The 16,036-nt window shown below is 37.7% G+C and overlaps 1 non-coding gene across 1 annotated transcript; it reads right to left on the bottom strand.

The window, feature by feature from the left end:
- Positions 1–355: 355 nt before the first annotated feature.
- On the bottom strand, positions 356–426 carry trnag-gcc. The gene has a single exon. It is a non-coding gene; the product is annotated as a tRNA-Gly (tRNA).
- Positions 427–16,036: the final 15,610 nt, after the last annotated feature.

The following is a 16,036-nucleotide window of genomic DNA, read 5'->3' as shown; positions in this document are numbered from 1 at the left end:
AGGCAGATGCAGAACAGCTGATAACTGCAACAGACGAACGAGATGTGCTGACCTGTGTAAAAGAAAGTGTTCTTCCTTACAGCTGCACTTATTGACGTATGCGTTTATGTTACGGGAAGAAACTTGTCTTGCGTCATCACCCCCACCCTTACGACAAGTTTTTTGTTTATGTGATGAGGGCGTCTCTTAATAAAAAGAGCGGAAAAGCAGGCCAGACTTTAGTGTAGCCTTGGTGTACAGCCTGACTGCACTCCGCGCATAAAATTTGACTTTCTGTCTCACTGGTGTTTCTTGACTCTGTCTTGTTAAAGGTTTTAAAAATGTTTGGAGGAGAAAATACCCAACATTGACTGGGGGCTCGTCCGGGAGTTGAACCCGGGACCTCTCGCATGGCAGGCGAGAATTCTACCACTGAACCACCAATGCGTACAGGCTGTTGTTGCAGCCTCTATGGCTGTTCAAAGTAGCAGTAATGTTGTTCTATTCCATCAGCTGACATTGAAAGTTCCACATGCAGTCTCTGCACTTCTGTTGCAGACAAACATGAGCCTTTTGTCCCCAGCAAGACATCTTTCGTGCATGTCCTTGCTATTATCACAGCCACACCTTACGATAGAGCGATGTACAACATTGAATCCCTCCACATTGATACCTTTACCTGAGGATGGTGAGCCGCACAATTGTCTTGATGTAGCAACAGTCTGTACGAAAGCACGCCCAGACCTCCGGGACACACCCATCCCAAACAGTACAATCGTGTATGTGGATGGTTCTTCCACTAAAAATGCTTATGGACAAACGCAATTTGGATATGCTGTCGTCACAAATTCAGAAGTATTAGATTCTGCTTCATTGCCATCGTCATTTTCAGCACAAGCAGCTGAATTAGTTGCTTTAACTGCAGCTTGCTATCTGTTTCAAGGTACGGCCGTATCAATTTATACAGACAGCCAGTACGCTTTCAGCACAGTGCATGTGTTTGCAAAACTGTGGGAGGAGCGTGGAATGGTGACATCATCTGGAAAGCCAGTGACTCATGCCACTCTCCTAACTGCCCTACTGCAAGCTGTGAAGTTGCCTCAACAAATTGCTATATGCAAATGTGCGGCTCACACCAATGGCTCTGACAGTGTTTCAAAAGGAAATGATTTTGCTGACAGAGCAGCAAAAGTGGCGGCAGCAGCTTCTTCTATTTTTGTTGTACAGGAAACTACTCCAGATTTGCATTTAGGTCATACACTGCTTGCTGACATGCAACAGCAGGCAACTGACAGAGAAAAACAAATGTGGATAGCTAAAGGAGCTACGTATGCAAATGACTTGTACGTATGACCACAAAAGAAACCCATATTGCCAAAAAATATGTTTAAATGGGCAGCTATTATGAGCCATGGCGTGACGCATGTCTCATCAGGGGGTATGATATCGCAATTGCAATCTATTTTTTGTCAAAAATCATTGTGCTTATCATCCACAAAGCGCCGGATTAGTGGAAAGGATGAATGGAACAGTAAAAAACAGACTTAGAAAGACAATGGAGGAAACAGGCAGACCATGGACGCATTGTGTAGATTTGGTAAAAATGTATATAAACATAACTAGTACCATGGGGTTGACACCGTATGAAACATTGTTTGGCAGAAAATATCGATTGCCATATTATGGACAAATTTGGGATGTACCTGAGGAAGCCAATTTGGCGGATTACATGAGAAAAATGTTAGAAGGACAACGAGGGAGAGTTCCAAACACTGATGATCCCATTTCTCCACAGGAGGACCCTAAAGTGGTACCTGGAGACTGGGTGTTGATAAGAAGCATCAAGAGAAAACACTGGCATTCACCTAAATGGGAAGGGCCCTATCAAGTACTACTCACAACACCCACAGCTTTGAAAATTGGGGAAAGAAGTACATGGATTCATTTAACTCACTGTAAGAAAGTCATTTCTGCAGACACAGACAAACAGTAAGAACAGTAGGACAAGACTAGTAATAGTGTGTGAGCTTGGTGTTAAGATCCAGGTTAGACACGAAAGCTAGCAGAAGACATTAAGAAGCCACTGTTCTGAACATAGGTGTGCTGTAGTGTGCAGAAATGGCGAAAGAAAAAAATAAAAAGAACAAGGGTTTCTGGACCCCACGGACAGTCCTTGTTATGCTACTTTTCTTTTTTGAATTGGGATTATTATTAAAAGCCATGAGCACGGGACATGATAATAAGGATCACATCCGCAGATTGCAGAGACCAAAAAGAAGTAACGAAGACCCCAGTCCGATAATAAATGCCACAGTACATAGCTGTGATGGGAATAATGCGTACCGATTTGGTGTACAAGCCTGCATTCCTAGAAATACTTCTGTGATCATCTCTACCATATAGTGGTCTTACCCATGGAATGCCGGATGGTGACAGAGGGACTAATTACGGAAATAGTTTCTCATGGTATATGACCAACGATCAACAAGATAGGAGATGGGAAACGTTGGTAGCCGATGAATGGAGTAGATGGACACCAAGATGGGCACAAACCGAGTGGGCTAAGTACCAGAGTCAAATTCTCAAAATGTATCAAACAGATGATAAGATGTCTATAGTGGTGAATACCACAGAAAAAGGAACCATATTCCCACCTGATATAGAGGGAGACTGTTGGTTGTTCCTCCTTTGGGTATACAAACAAGGAAAAGATCCGTATTTCCATTTCTTCCTCTGTGAAACAGATAGAGTACAGCAACCAATATTGACCGAGTTAAGTACGTCAAAGGGGGTGTCCATACAAGCAAAGGGGGTGCCCATACAAGCAAAGGGGGTGTCTGTACAAGGCACAAAAGACATGAAGGCAGATGACTGGTTCCTAGTAACTACAGGAATTAGTGGACAAATAACAATTGGCTTTTAATGGCAGAACAAGCAGGACTAGCAGCAAAGAAGGACTGTGTTGTATGTATGGGACCCAGACCTATATTACAGGTAATACCGGCAGCATTACCCAAAGACTGTCTACTGACTGCTATGACACAGACATACATTGCGGCAAACAACAATTGTTCTAAGTGGGACAAGATCTATCCAGTGACCAAATTGACTAAGATTAAACCTTTATTCTCAAGCAAAGTTGGGCATGCTAACCATACATGTGTACACTTGACAGGGACAAGTAAGACTTTGGGTAGCTTAAACCACACTGCCTGGTGTAAGAATGTGGTCCATAGTACTCCCACATTCAAACCTGTCGGGAGGAGTGACGTATGGTGGTGGTGTGGGGATAACAGAATCTTTGACAGACTGCCACGGAATGTGTCAGGTTATTGTGCATTAATATCATTATTGTTACCAGTTGAAGCCATACCCATGACCCCTGAAGACGTTACGACATATGCAGCCTCTCTTATTCCTGAAGATTGGCAGAAAGGCATAGCCAGACATAGAGTAAAAAGAGATTGGAAAGGAGTGGGAAATCCAACATATATTGACACAATAGGAGTCCCCAGGGGAGTGCCTGACGAGTATAAACTGGTTGATCAAATAGCAGCTGGATTCGAATCTTCCATCTGTTGGTGGTGTTCAATTAATAAAAACGTGGACAGAATAAACTACATCCACTACAATGTACAGAAATTAGGAAATTGGACTGAGGAAGGATTTAAGGCTGTCCATTCACAGTTAGAAGCCACGTCCCTTATGGCCTTCCAGAATCGTATTGCTCTGGATATGTTGTTGGCAGAGAAAGGAGGTGTTTGTGCCATGTTCGGAGAACAATGCTGCACATTCATTCCCAACAACACGGCTGCAGACGGCAGTCTCACTCAAGCCATTGACGGGCTGAGGACGTTGAACAGGAAGATGAAAGAGCACAGTGGAGTAAACACCGAAGGCTGGGATTGGTGGCTGGAAGGGATGGGAAAATGGAGGTCTTTGATTTCTTCACTATTAGTGTCTATAGCAGTATTTGCTGCAATTCTAACATTGTGTGGATGTTGTTGTATTCCATGTCTCCGAGGCCTTGTAAATAGAATGATAACCACAGCAATAAGTCCAGGACCAGGAGGGGGTCCGGCATCATATCCACTTCTGGGGACAGACGACGACGAGGAGGACGATGGCTCTCCTGACCTGTACCCAGACCAATGGAAGTATGATGACCCAGACACCGATGATGGTGACAATGACGACATCACCTCTGGGGTGTAAGCCTAGAGAGAAAACATACCATGATGAACCTCTTAGTGAAAATCTCAAAAAGAAGTGCTAAGCTGAGTGATGCCTACTGTATGTTTAACAGGCGATAAACAGGAGGGGAATGTTAAAGATTTTGTATATATGTTATCACTGTTAAACATTTGTACATTTGTCTTCTTTCTCATGAGAACGGTGTTGTGCTGTTTTGCACTTCACCCTGAGAATGTACGTGTTATTCAACCTTGTTTTAGCTTTGTCTTCTTTCTCATGAGAACGGTGTTGTGCTGTTTTGCACCTGTCTTAACCAAGCCTGAGAATTCAATTTTGTTTTAGCACTCTGGGGTCAATCTGAGCTGGGAATGAAGGGCTGGATGTACTTATTATTATAATATAACTCTGTTTTCGCAGCCTCTAACGACTGGGAGTAAGAGAACGTTTTGACTGTTGTGATGTGGTGCTTAGTGTGAAGGAGTGTGAAGGACAGGACACTTCAGGCAGATGCAGAACAGCTGATAACTGCAACAGACGAACGAGATGTGCTGACCTGTGTAAAAGAAAGTGTTCTTCCTTACAGCTGCACTTGACGTATGCGTTTATGTTACGGGAAGAAACTTGTCTTGCGTCATCACCCCCACCCTTAGGACAAGTTTTTTGTTTATGTGATGAGGGCGTCTCTTAATAAAAAGAGCGGAAAAGCAGGCCAGACTTTAGTGTAGCCTTGGTGTACAGCCTGACTGCACTCCGCGCGTAAAATTTGACTTTCTGTCTCACTGGTGTTTCTTGACTCTGTCTTGTTAAAGGTTTTAAAAATGTTTGGAGGAGAAAATACCCAACAGTACGATATGTCTATCATAATTTAAAGTCACTGTCTGCCTTCTTGCTATCAAAATTAAAGTTCAACATCTGTTGATAAGCATAAAAATATGGACTCTCCATTTGTTGCATGCTGTCAAAATTGAAATTTGCCATTTGTTGCATACAGTCAAAATTCAAATTTGCTGGTTGTTGCTTGCAGTCGAAATTTAAATTTGCGGTTTGTTGCTTGCAGTCAAAATTCAAATTCGCCATCTCTTGCTTGCAGTCAAAGTTCAAATTCGCCATCTGTTTAGTTGCATGCAAAATTCTAATTTGCCTTCTGTTGCTTGGAGTCAAAACTGTAATTCACAGTCTGTTGCATGCAGTCAAAATCCAAAATCAACATCTGCAGTCTGAATGTACGATATATCTATCATAATTTAAAGTCACTGTCCACTTCTTGCTATCAAGATTCAAATTCACCATCTGTTGATAAGCATAAAAATATGGACTCACCATTTGTTGCTTGCAGTCAAAATGCAAATTTGCCGTTTGTTGCTTGCAGTCACAATTCAAATTTGCCGTTTGTTGCTTGCAGTCAACGTTCTAATTCACCGTCTGTTTCTTTGCATGCAAAATTCTAATTTGCCTTCTGTTGCTTGGAGTCAAAACTGTAATTCACAGTCTGTTGCTTGCAGACAAAATCCAAATTCAACATCTGCAGGTCCCACAGAAAAAAGAAATCCAACATCTGTTCATGAGCATAAAAATATGGACTCATCTTTTTTTGTTTGCAGTCAAAAATCAATTTTCCAATCTGGTGCATGGAGTCAAAATCCACCTGTGCGGAAAAGCCACACTGATGTACATATGGACAGCAGAACTGAGGGATGTACTTGAAAAACTAAATTACAAATTAAAACAGACCCAACAAAAAGCAAGTAAAAGTGGGATTAGAGTTGGCCCCAACCACGCCAACTAAAGTGAGGCTCAACCATTGTGCACAGCCCCTCCTGAGACAAGAAACAGTGAAAAGTGACAGAGAATATGTATGTGTGTATGGGTTATTATTTTGAAGATATCCTATCATGACAATGAAAGCATAATTAGCAGATAATTAATATGCAGACATCCTATAATCACAATGAGTGTATATTTAGCAGGTTAGTAAAACATAGAGAACATTTAATCACTATATATGTATAGACTACAGATTATTAAATCACAGACATGCTTTTTGTCTGAATGTACGATATGTCTATCATAATTTAAAGTCACTGCCTTCTTGCTATCAAAATTAAAGTTCAACATCTGTTGATAAGCATAAAAATATGGACTCTCCATTTGTTGCATGCTGTCAAAATTGAAATTTGCCATTTGTTGCATACAGTCAAAATTCAAATTTGCTGGTTGTTGCTTGCAGTCGAAATTTAAATTTGCGGTTTGTTGCTTGCAGTCAAAATTCAAATTCGCCATCTCTTGCTTGCAGTCAAAGTTCAAATTCGCCATCTGATACTTGCAGTCAATATTCAGATTTTGCAATTTGTTGCTTGCAGTCAACATTCTAATTCATCATCTGTTTCGTTGCATGCAAAATTCTAATTTGCCTTCTGTTGCTTGGAGTCAAAACTGTAATTCACAGTCTGTTGCATGCAGTCAAAATCCAAAATCAACATCTGCAGGTCCCACAGAAAAAAGAAATCCAACATCTGTTCATGAGCATAAAAATATGGACTCATCTTTTTTTGTTTGCAGTCAAAAATCAATTTTCCAATCTGGTGCATGGAGTCAAAATCCACCTGTGTGGAAAACCCACACTGATGTACATAGGGACAGCAAAACTGAGGGATGCACTTGAAAAAGTTGATTACAAATGAAAACAGACACAACAAAAAGAAAGTAAAAGGGGGATTACAGTTGGCCCCAACCACGCAAACTAAAGTGAGGCTCAACCATTGTGCACAGCCCCTCCTGAGACAAGAAACAGTGAAAAGTGACAGAGAATATGTATGTGTGTATGGGTTATTATTTTGAAGACATCCTATAATCACAATGAGTGTATATTTAGCAGGTTAGTAATATATAGAGAACATTTAATCACTATATATGTATAGAATACAGATTATTAAATCACAGACATGCTTTCTGTCTGATTGTACGGTATGTCTATCATAATTTAAAGTCAGTCAGTTTCTTGCTATCAAAATTCAAATTCACCATCTGTTGATAAGCATAAAAATATGGACTCACCATCTGTTGCATGCAGTCAAAATTCAAATTTGCCATTTGTTGCATGCAGTCAAAATTCAAATTTGCCATTTGTTGCATGCAGTCAAAATTCAACTTTCCAGTTTGTTGCTTGCAGTCAAAATTAAAATTTCCCGTCTGTTGCTTGCAGTAAAAATCCAAATTTGCCTTTTGTTGCTTCCACTCAAAATTCAACTTTCCTGTTTGTTAATTGCAGCCAAAATTCAAATTTGCCATTTGTTGCTTGCAGTAAAAATCCAAATTTGATGTTTGTTGATTGCACTCAAAATTCAACTTACCTGTTTGTTAATTGCAGCCAAAATCTAAATTTGCCGTTTGTTGCTTGAAGTAAAAATCCAAATTTGCCATTTATTGCTTGCACTCAAAATTCAACTTTCCCGTCTGTTGCTTGCAGTCAAAATTAATATTTCCCGTCTGTTGCTTGCAGTAAAAATCCAAATTTGACGTTTGTTGCTTCCACTCAAAATTCAACTTTCCTGTTTGTTAATTGCAGCCAAAATTCAAATTTGCCATTTGTTGCTTGCAGTAAAAATCCAAATTTGCTGTTTGTTGCTTGCACTCAAAATTCAACTTTCCTGATTGTTAACTGCAGCCAAAATCCAAATTTGCAGTTTGTTGCTTGCAGTAAAAATCCAAATTTGCCATTTGTTGCTTGCACTCAAAATTTAACTTTCCCATTTGTTAATTGCAGCCAAAATCCAAAATTGCCGTTTGTTGCTTGCAGTAAAAATCCAAATTTGCCATTTGTTGCTTGCACTCAAAATTCAATTTACCTGTTTTAGTTGCAGCCAAAATCCAAATTTGCCGTTTGTTGCTTGCAGTCAGCATTCAAATTTCCCGTTTGTTGCTTGCAGTCAATATTAAAATTTCCCGTCTGTTGCTTGCAGTCAATATTAAAATTTCCCGTCTGTTGCTTGCAGTCAACATTAAAATTTCCCGTCTGTTGCTTGCAGTCAACATTCTAATTCGCCGACTGTTTTGTTGCATGCAAAATTCTAATTTGCCTTCTGTTGCTTGGAGTCAAAACTGTAATTCACAGTCTGTTGCTTGCAGTCAAAATCCAAATTCAACATCTGCAGGTTCCACAGAAAAAAGAAATCCAACATGTGTTCATGAGCATAAAAATGTGGACTCATCTTTTTTTGTTTGCAGTCAAAAATCAGTTTTCCAATCTGGTGCATGGAGTCAAAATCCACCTGTGCGGAAAACCCACACTGATGTACATATGGACAGCAAAACTGAGGGATGTACTTGAAAAACTAAATTACAAATGAAAACAGACACAACAAAAAGAAAGTAAAAGGGGGATTACAGTTGGCCCCAACCACGCCAACTAAAGTGAGGCTCAACCATTGTGCACAGCCCCTCCTGAGACAAGAAACAGTGAAAAGGGACAGAGAATATGTATGTGTGTATGGGTTATTATTTTGAAGATATCCTATCATGACAATGAAAGCATAATTAGCAGATAATTAATATGCAGACATCCTATAATCACAATGAGTGTATATTTAGCAGGTTAGTAATATATAGAGAACATTTAATCACTATATATGTATAGACTACAGATTATTAAATCACAGACATGCTTTCTGTCTGATTGTACGGTATGTCTATCATAATTTAAAGTCACTGTCAGTTATTTGCTATCAAAATTCAAATTCACCATCTGTTGATAAGCATAAAACAAATATTTGTTCCATGCAGTCAAAATTCAAATTTGCCATTTGTTGCATGCAGTCAAAATTCAACTTTCCAGTTTGTTACTTGCAGTCAAAATTAAAATTTCCCGTCTGTTGCTTGCAGTAAAAATCCAAATTTGCCTTTTGTTGCTTCCACTCAAAATTCAACTTTCCTGTTTGTTAATTGCAGCCAAAATCCAAATTTGCCGTTTGGTGCTTGAAGTGAAAATCCAAATTTGATGTTTGTTGCTTGCACTCAAAATTCAACTTTCCTGATTGTTAATTGCAGCCAAAATCCAAATTTGCAGTTTGTTGCTTGCAGTAAAAATCCAAATTTGCCGTATGTTGCTTGCACTCAAAATTCAACTTTCCTGTTTGTTAATTGCAGTAAAAATCCAAATTTGCCGTATGTTGCTTGCACTCAAAATTCAACTTTCCTGTTTGTTAATTGCAGCAAAAATTCAAATTTGCCGTTTGTTGCTTGCAGCCAAAATCCAAATTTGCAGTTTGTTGCTTGCAGTAAAAATCCAAATTTGCCATTTGGTGCATGCACTCAAAATTCAACTTTCCAGTTTGTTGCTTGCAGTCAAAATTAAAATTTCCCATCTGTTGCTTGCAGTAAAAATCCAAATTTGACGTTTGTTGCTTCCACTCAAAATTCAGCTTTCCTGTTTGTTAATTGCAGCCAAAATTCAAATTTGCCATTTGTTGCTTGCACTCAAAATCAACATTTGCAGTTTGTTGCTTGCACTCAAAAATCAACATTTGCAGTTTGTTGCTTGCACTCAAAATCAACATTTGCAGTTTGTTGCTTGCACTCAAAATTTAACTTTCCCATTTGTTAACTGTAGCCAAAATCCAAATTTGCCGTTTGTTGCTTGCAGTAAAAATCCAAATTTGCCATTTGTTGCTTGCACTCAAAATTCAACTTACCTGTTTGTTAATTGCAGCCAAAATCCAAATTTGCCGTTTGTTGCTTGCAGTCAGCATTCAAATTTCCCGTTTGTTGCTTGCAGTAAAAATCCAAATTTGCCGTTTGGTGCTTGCACTCAAAATTCAAATTTGCCGTTTGTTAATTGCAGCCGAAATTCAAATTTGCCGTTTGTTAATTGCAGCCGAAATTCAAATTTGCCGTTTGTTGCTTGCAGTAAAAATCCAAATTTGCTGTTTGTTGCTTGCACTCAAAATTCAACTTTCCTGATTGTTAATTGCAGCCAAAATCCAAAATTGCAGTTTGTTGCTTGCAGTAAAAATCCAAATTTGCAATTTGTTGCTTGCACCCAAAAATCAACTTTCCCATTTGTTAATTGCAGCCAAAATCTAAATTTGCCATTTGTTGCTTGCAGTAAAAATCCAAATTTGCCATTTGTTGCTTGCACTCAAAATTCAACTTACCTGTTTGTTAATTGCAGCCAAAATCCAAATTTGCCGTTTGTTGCTTGTACTCAAAATTCAACTTTCCTGCTTGTTATTTGCAGAGGAAATTCAACTTTGGCGTTTGTTTCTTGCAGTAAAAATCCAAATTTGCTGTTTGTTGTTTGCACTCAAAATTCAACTTTCCTGATTGTTAATTGCAGCCAAAATCCAAAATTGCAGTTTGTTGCTTGCAGTAAAAATCCAAATTTGCCGTTTGTTGCTTGCAGTAAAAATCCAAATTTGCCGTTTGTTGCTTGCACTCAAAATTCAACTTTCCAATTTGTTAATTGCAGCCAAAATCCAAATTTGCCATTTGTTGCTTGCACTCAAAATTCATCTTACCTGTTTGTTAATTGCAGCCAAAATCCAAATTTCCCGTTTGTTGCTTGCAGTCAGCATTCAAATTTCCCGTTTGTTGCTTGCAGTCAATATTAAAATTTCCCGTCTGTTGCTTGCAGTCAACATTAAAATTCGCCGACTGTTTTGTTGCATGCAAAATTCTATTTTGCCTTCTGTTGCTTGGAGTCAAAACTGTAATTCACAGTCTGTTGCTTGCACTCAAAATCCAAATTCAACATCTGCAGGTTCCACAGAAAAAAAAATCCAACATGTGTTCATGAGCATAAAAATGTGGACTCATCTTTTTTTGTTTGCAGTCAAAAATCAATTTTCCAATCTGGTGCATGGAGTCAAAATCCACCTGTGCGGAAAACCCACACTGATGTACATATGGACAGCAAAACTGAGGGATGTACTTGAAAAACTTGATTACAAATGAAAACAGACACAACAAAAAGAAAGTAAAACGGGAATTACAGTTGGCCCCAACCACGCAAACTAAAGTGAGGCTCAACCACTGTGCACAGCCCCTCCTGAGACAAGAAACAGTGAAAAGTGACAGAGAATATGTATGTGTGTATGGGTTATTATTTTGAAGATATCCTATCATCACAATGAAAGCATAATTAGCAGATAATTAATATGCAGACATCCTATAATCACAATGAGTGTATATTTAGCAGGTTAGTAATATATAGAGAACATTTAATCACTATATATGTATAGACTACAGATTATTAAATCACAGAGATGCTTTCTGTCTGATTGTACGGTATGTCTATCATAATTTAAAGTCACTGTCCATTTCTTGCTATCAAAATTCTAATTCACCATCTGTTGATAAGCATAAAAATATGGACTTACCATTTGTTGCATGCAGTCAAAATTCAAATTTGCCATTTGTTGCTTGCAGTCAAAATTAAAATTTCCCGTCTGTTGCTTGCAGTAAAAATCCAAATTTGCCGTTTGTTGCTTCCACTCAAAATTCAACTTTCCTGTTTGTTAATTGCAGCCAAAATTCAAATTTGCCATTTGTTGCTTGCAGTAAAAATCCAAATTTGCTGTTTGTTGCTTGCACTCAAAATTCAACTTTCCTGATTGTTAACTGCAGCCAAAATCCAAATTTGCAGTTTGTTGCTTGCAGTAAAAATCCAAATTTGCAGTTTGTTGCTTGCACTCAAAATTTAACTTTCCCATTTGTTGCTTGCAGTAAAAATCCAAATTTGCCATTTGTTGCTTGCACTCAACATTCAACTTGTTTGTTAATTGCAGCCAAAATCCAAATTTGCCGTTTGTTGCTTGCAGTCAGCATTCAAATTTCCCGTTTGTTGCTTGCAGTCAATATTAAAATTTCCCGTCTGTTGCTTGCAGTCAATATTAAAATTTCCCGTCTGTTGCTTGCAGTCAACATTCTAATTCGCCGACTGTTTTGTTGCATGCAAAATTCTAATTTGCCTTCTGTTGCTTCGAGTCAAAACTGTAATTCACAGTCTGTTGCTTGCAGTCAAAATCCAAATTCAACATCTGCAGGTTCCACAGAAAAAAGAAATGCAACATCTGTTCATTAGCATAAAAATGTGGACTCATCTTTTTTTGTTTGCAGTCTTACCAAATTTGCCATTTGTTGCTTGCAGTAAAAATCCAAATTTGGCCTTTGTTGCTTGCACTCAAAATTCAACTTACCTGTTTGTTGCTTGCACTCAAAATTCAAATTTGCCATTTGTTGCCTGCAGTAAAAATCCAAATTTGCTGTTTGTTGCTTGCACTCAAAATTCAACTTTCCTGATTGTTAATTGCAGCCAAAATCCAAATTTGCCGTTTGTTGCTTGCACTCAAAATTCAACTTTCCTGATTGTTAATTGCAGTAAAAATCTAAATTTGCCGTTTGTTGCTTGCAGTAAAAATCTAAATTTGCCGTTTGTTGCTTGCAGTAAAAATCCAAATTTGCCGTTTGTTGCTTGCACTCAAAATTCATCTTTCCTGTTTGTTAATTGCAGCCAAAATCCAAATTTGCCATTTGTTGCTTGCAGTCAGCATTCAAATTTCCCGTTTGTTGCTTGCAGTCAATATTAAAATTTCCCGTCTGTTGCTTGCAGTCAACATTCTAATTCGCCGACTGTTTTGTTGCATGCAAAATTCTAATTTGCCTTCTGTTGCTTGGAGTCAAAACTGTAATTCACAGTGTGTTGCTTGCAGTCAAAATCCAAATTCAACATCTGCAGGTTCCACAGAAAAAAGAAATCCAACATCTGTTCATGAGCATAAAAATGTGGACTCATCTTTTTTTGTTTGCAGTCAAAAATCAATTTTCCAATCTGGTGCATGGAGTCAAAATCCACCTGTGCAGAAAACCCACACTGATGTACATATGGACAGCAAAACTGAGGGATGTACTTGAAAAACTTGATTACAAATGAAAACAGACAACAAAAAGAAAGTAAAACGGGGATTACAGTTGGCACCAACCACACAAACTAAAGTGAGGCTCAACCACTATGCACAGCCCCTCCTGAGACAAGAAACAGTGAAAAGTGACAGAGAATATGTATGTGTGTATGGGTTATTATTTTGAAGATATCCTATCATCACAATGAAAGCATAATTAGCAGATAATTAATATGCAGACATCCTATAATCACAATGAGTGTATATTTAGCAGGTTAGTAATATATAGAGAACATTTAATCACTATATATGTATAGACTACAGATTATTAAATCACAGAGATGCTTTCTGTCTGATTGTACGGTATGTCTATCATAATTTAAAGTCACTGTCCGTTTCTTGCTATCAAAATTCAAATTCACCATCTGTTGATAAGCATAAAAATATGGACTTACCATTTGTTGCATGCAGTCAAAATTCAAATTTGCCATTTGTTGCTTGCACTCAAAATTCAACTTTCCTGTTTGTTAATTGCAGCCAAAACTCAACTTTGCCGTTTGTTGCTTGCAGTCAAAATTAAAATTTCCCATCTGTTGCTTGCAGTAAAAATCCAAATTTGACGTTTGTTGCTTGCACTCAAAATTCAACTTTCCTGATTGTTAATTGCAGCAAAAATTCAAATTTGCCGTTTGTTGCTTGCAGTAAAAATCAAAATTTACTGTTTGTTGCTTGTACTCAAAATTCAACTTTCCCATTTGTTAATTGCAGCCAAAATCTAAATTTGCCATTTGTTGCTTGCAGTAAAAATCCAAATTTGCTCTTTGTTGCTTGTACTCAAAATTCAACTTTCCTGTTTGTTAATTGCAGCCAAAATTCAAATTTGCCATTTGTTGCTTGCAGTAAAAATCCGAATTTGCTGTTTGTTGCTTGCACTCAAAATTCAACTTTCCTGTTTATTAATTCAAGCCGAAATTCAAATTTGGCGTTTGTTGCTTGCAGTAAAAATCCAAATTTGCCGTTTGTTGCTTGCACTCAAAATTCAACTTTCCTGATTGTTAATTGCAGCCAAAATCCAAATTTGCCATTTGTTGCTTGCAGTCAGCATTCAAATTTCCCGTTTGTTGCTTGCAGTCAATATTATAATTTCCCGTCTGTTGCTTGCAGTCAACATTCTAATTCGCAGTCTGTTTTGTTGCATGCAAAATTCTAATTTGCCTTCTGTTGCTTGGCATCAAAACTGTAATTCACAGTGTGTTGCTTGCAGTCAAAATCCAAATTCAACATCTGCAGGTTCCACAGAAAAAAGAAATCCAACATCTGTTCATGAGCATAAAAATGTGGACTCATCTTTTTTTGTTTGCAGTCAAAAATCAATTTTCCAATCTGGTGCATGGAGTCAAAATCCACCTGTGTGGAAAAGCCACACTGATGTACATATGGACAGCAAAACTGAGGGATGTACTTGAAAAACTTGATTACAAATGAAAACAGACAACATAAAAAAAGTAAAACGGGGATTACAGTTGGCCCCAACCACGCAAACTAAAGTGAGGCTCATTCATTGTGCACAGCCCCTCCTGAGACAAGAAACAGTGAAAAGTGACAGAATATGTATGTGTGTATGGGTTATTATTTTGAAGATATCCTATCATCACAATGAAAGCATAATTAGCAGATAATTAATATGCAAACATCCTATAATCACAATGAGTGTATATTTAGCAGGTTAGTAATATATAGAGAACATTTAATCACTATATATGCATAGACTACAGATTATTAAATCACAGACATGCTTTCTGTCTGATTTTACGGTATGTCTATCATAATTTAAAGTCACTGTCCGTTTCTTGCTATCAAAATTCAAATTCACCATCTGTTGATAAGCATAAAAATATGGACTTACCATTTGTTGCATGCAGTCAAAATCCAAATTTGCCATTTGTTGCACTCAAAATTCAACTTTCCTGTTTGTTAACTGCAGCCAAAATTCAAATTTGCCATTTGTTGCTTGCAGTAAAAATCCAAATTTGCTGTTTGTTGCTTGCACTCAAAATTCAACTTTCCTGATTGTTAACTGCAGCCAAAATCCAAAATTGCAGTTTGTTGCTTGCAGTAAAAATCCAAATTTGCAATTTGTTGCTTGCACTCAAAAATCAACTTTCCCATTTGTTAATTGCAGCCAAAATTCAAATTTGCCGTTTGTTGCTTGCAGTAAAAATCCAAATTTACTGTTTGTTGCTTGCACTCAAAATTCAACTTTCCTGATTGTTAATTGCAGCCAAAATCCAAATTTGCAGTTTGTTGCTTCCAGTAAAAATCCAAATTTGCCATTTGTTGCTTGCACTCAAAATTCAACTTTCCAGTTTGTTGCTTGCAGTAAAAATCCAAATTTGACGTTTGTTGCTTCCACTCAAAATTCAACTTTCCTGTTTGTTAATTGCAGTAAAAATCCAAATTTGCAATTTGTTGCTTGCACTCAAAAATCAACTTTCCCATTTGTTAATTGCAGCCAAAATCTAAATTTGCCATTTGTTGCTTGCAGTAAAAATCCAAATTTGCCATTTGTTGCACTCAAAATTCAAATTTGCTGTTTGTTAATTGCAGCCAAAATTCAAATTTGCCGTTTGTTGCTTGCAGTAAAAATCCAAATTTACTGTTTGTTGCTTGCACTCAAAATTCAACTTTCCTGATTGTTAATTGCAGCCAAAATCCAAATTTGCAGTTTGTTGCTGGCAGTAAAAATCCAAATTTGCCATTTGTTGCTTGCACTCAAAATTCAACTTTCCAGTTTGTTGCTTGCAGTCAAAATTAAAATTTCCCGTCTGTTGCTTGCAGTAAAAATCCAAATTTGACGTTTGTTGCTTCCACTCAAAATTCAACTTTCCTGTTTGTTAATTGCAGCCACAATTCAAATTTGCCATTTGTTGCTTGCAGTAAAAATCAAAATTTACTGTTTGTTGCTTGCA

Source organism: Thalassophryne amazonica, chromosome 2 (assembly GCF_902500255.1).
Source record: "Thalassophryne amazonica chromosome 2, fThaAma1.1, whole genome shotgun sequence".
In the NCBI taxonomy this organism is placed as follows: domain Eukaryota; kingdom Metazoa; phylum Chordata; class Actinopteri; order Batrachoidiformes; family Batrachoididae; genus Thalassophryne; species Thalassophryne amazonica.
This window is presented reverse-complemented; position numbering and strand designations above follow the sequence as displayed.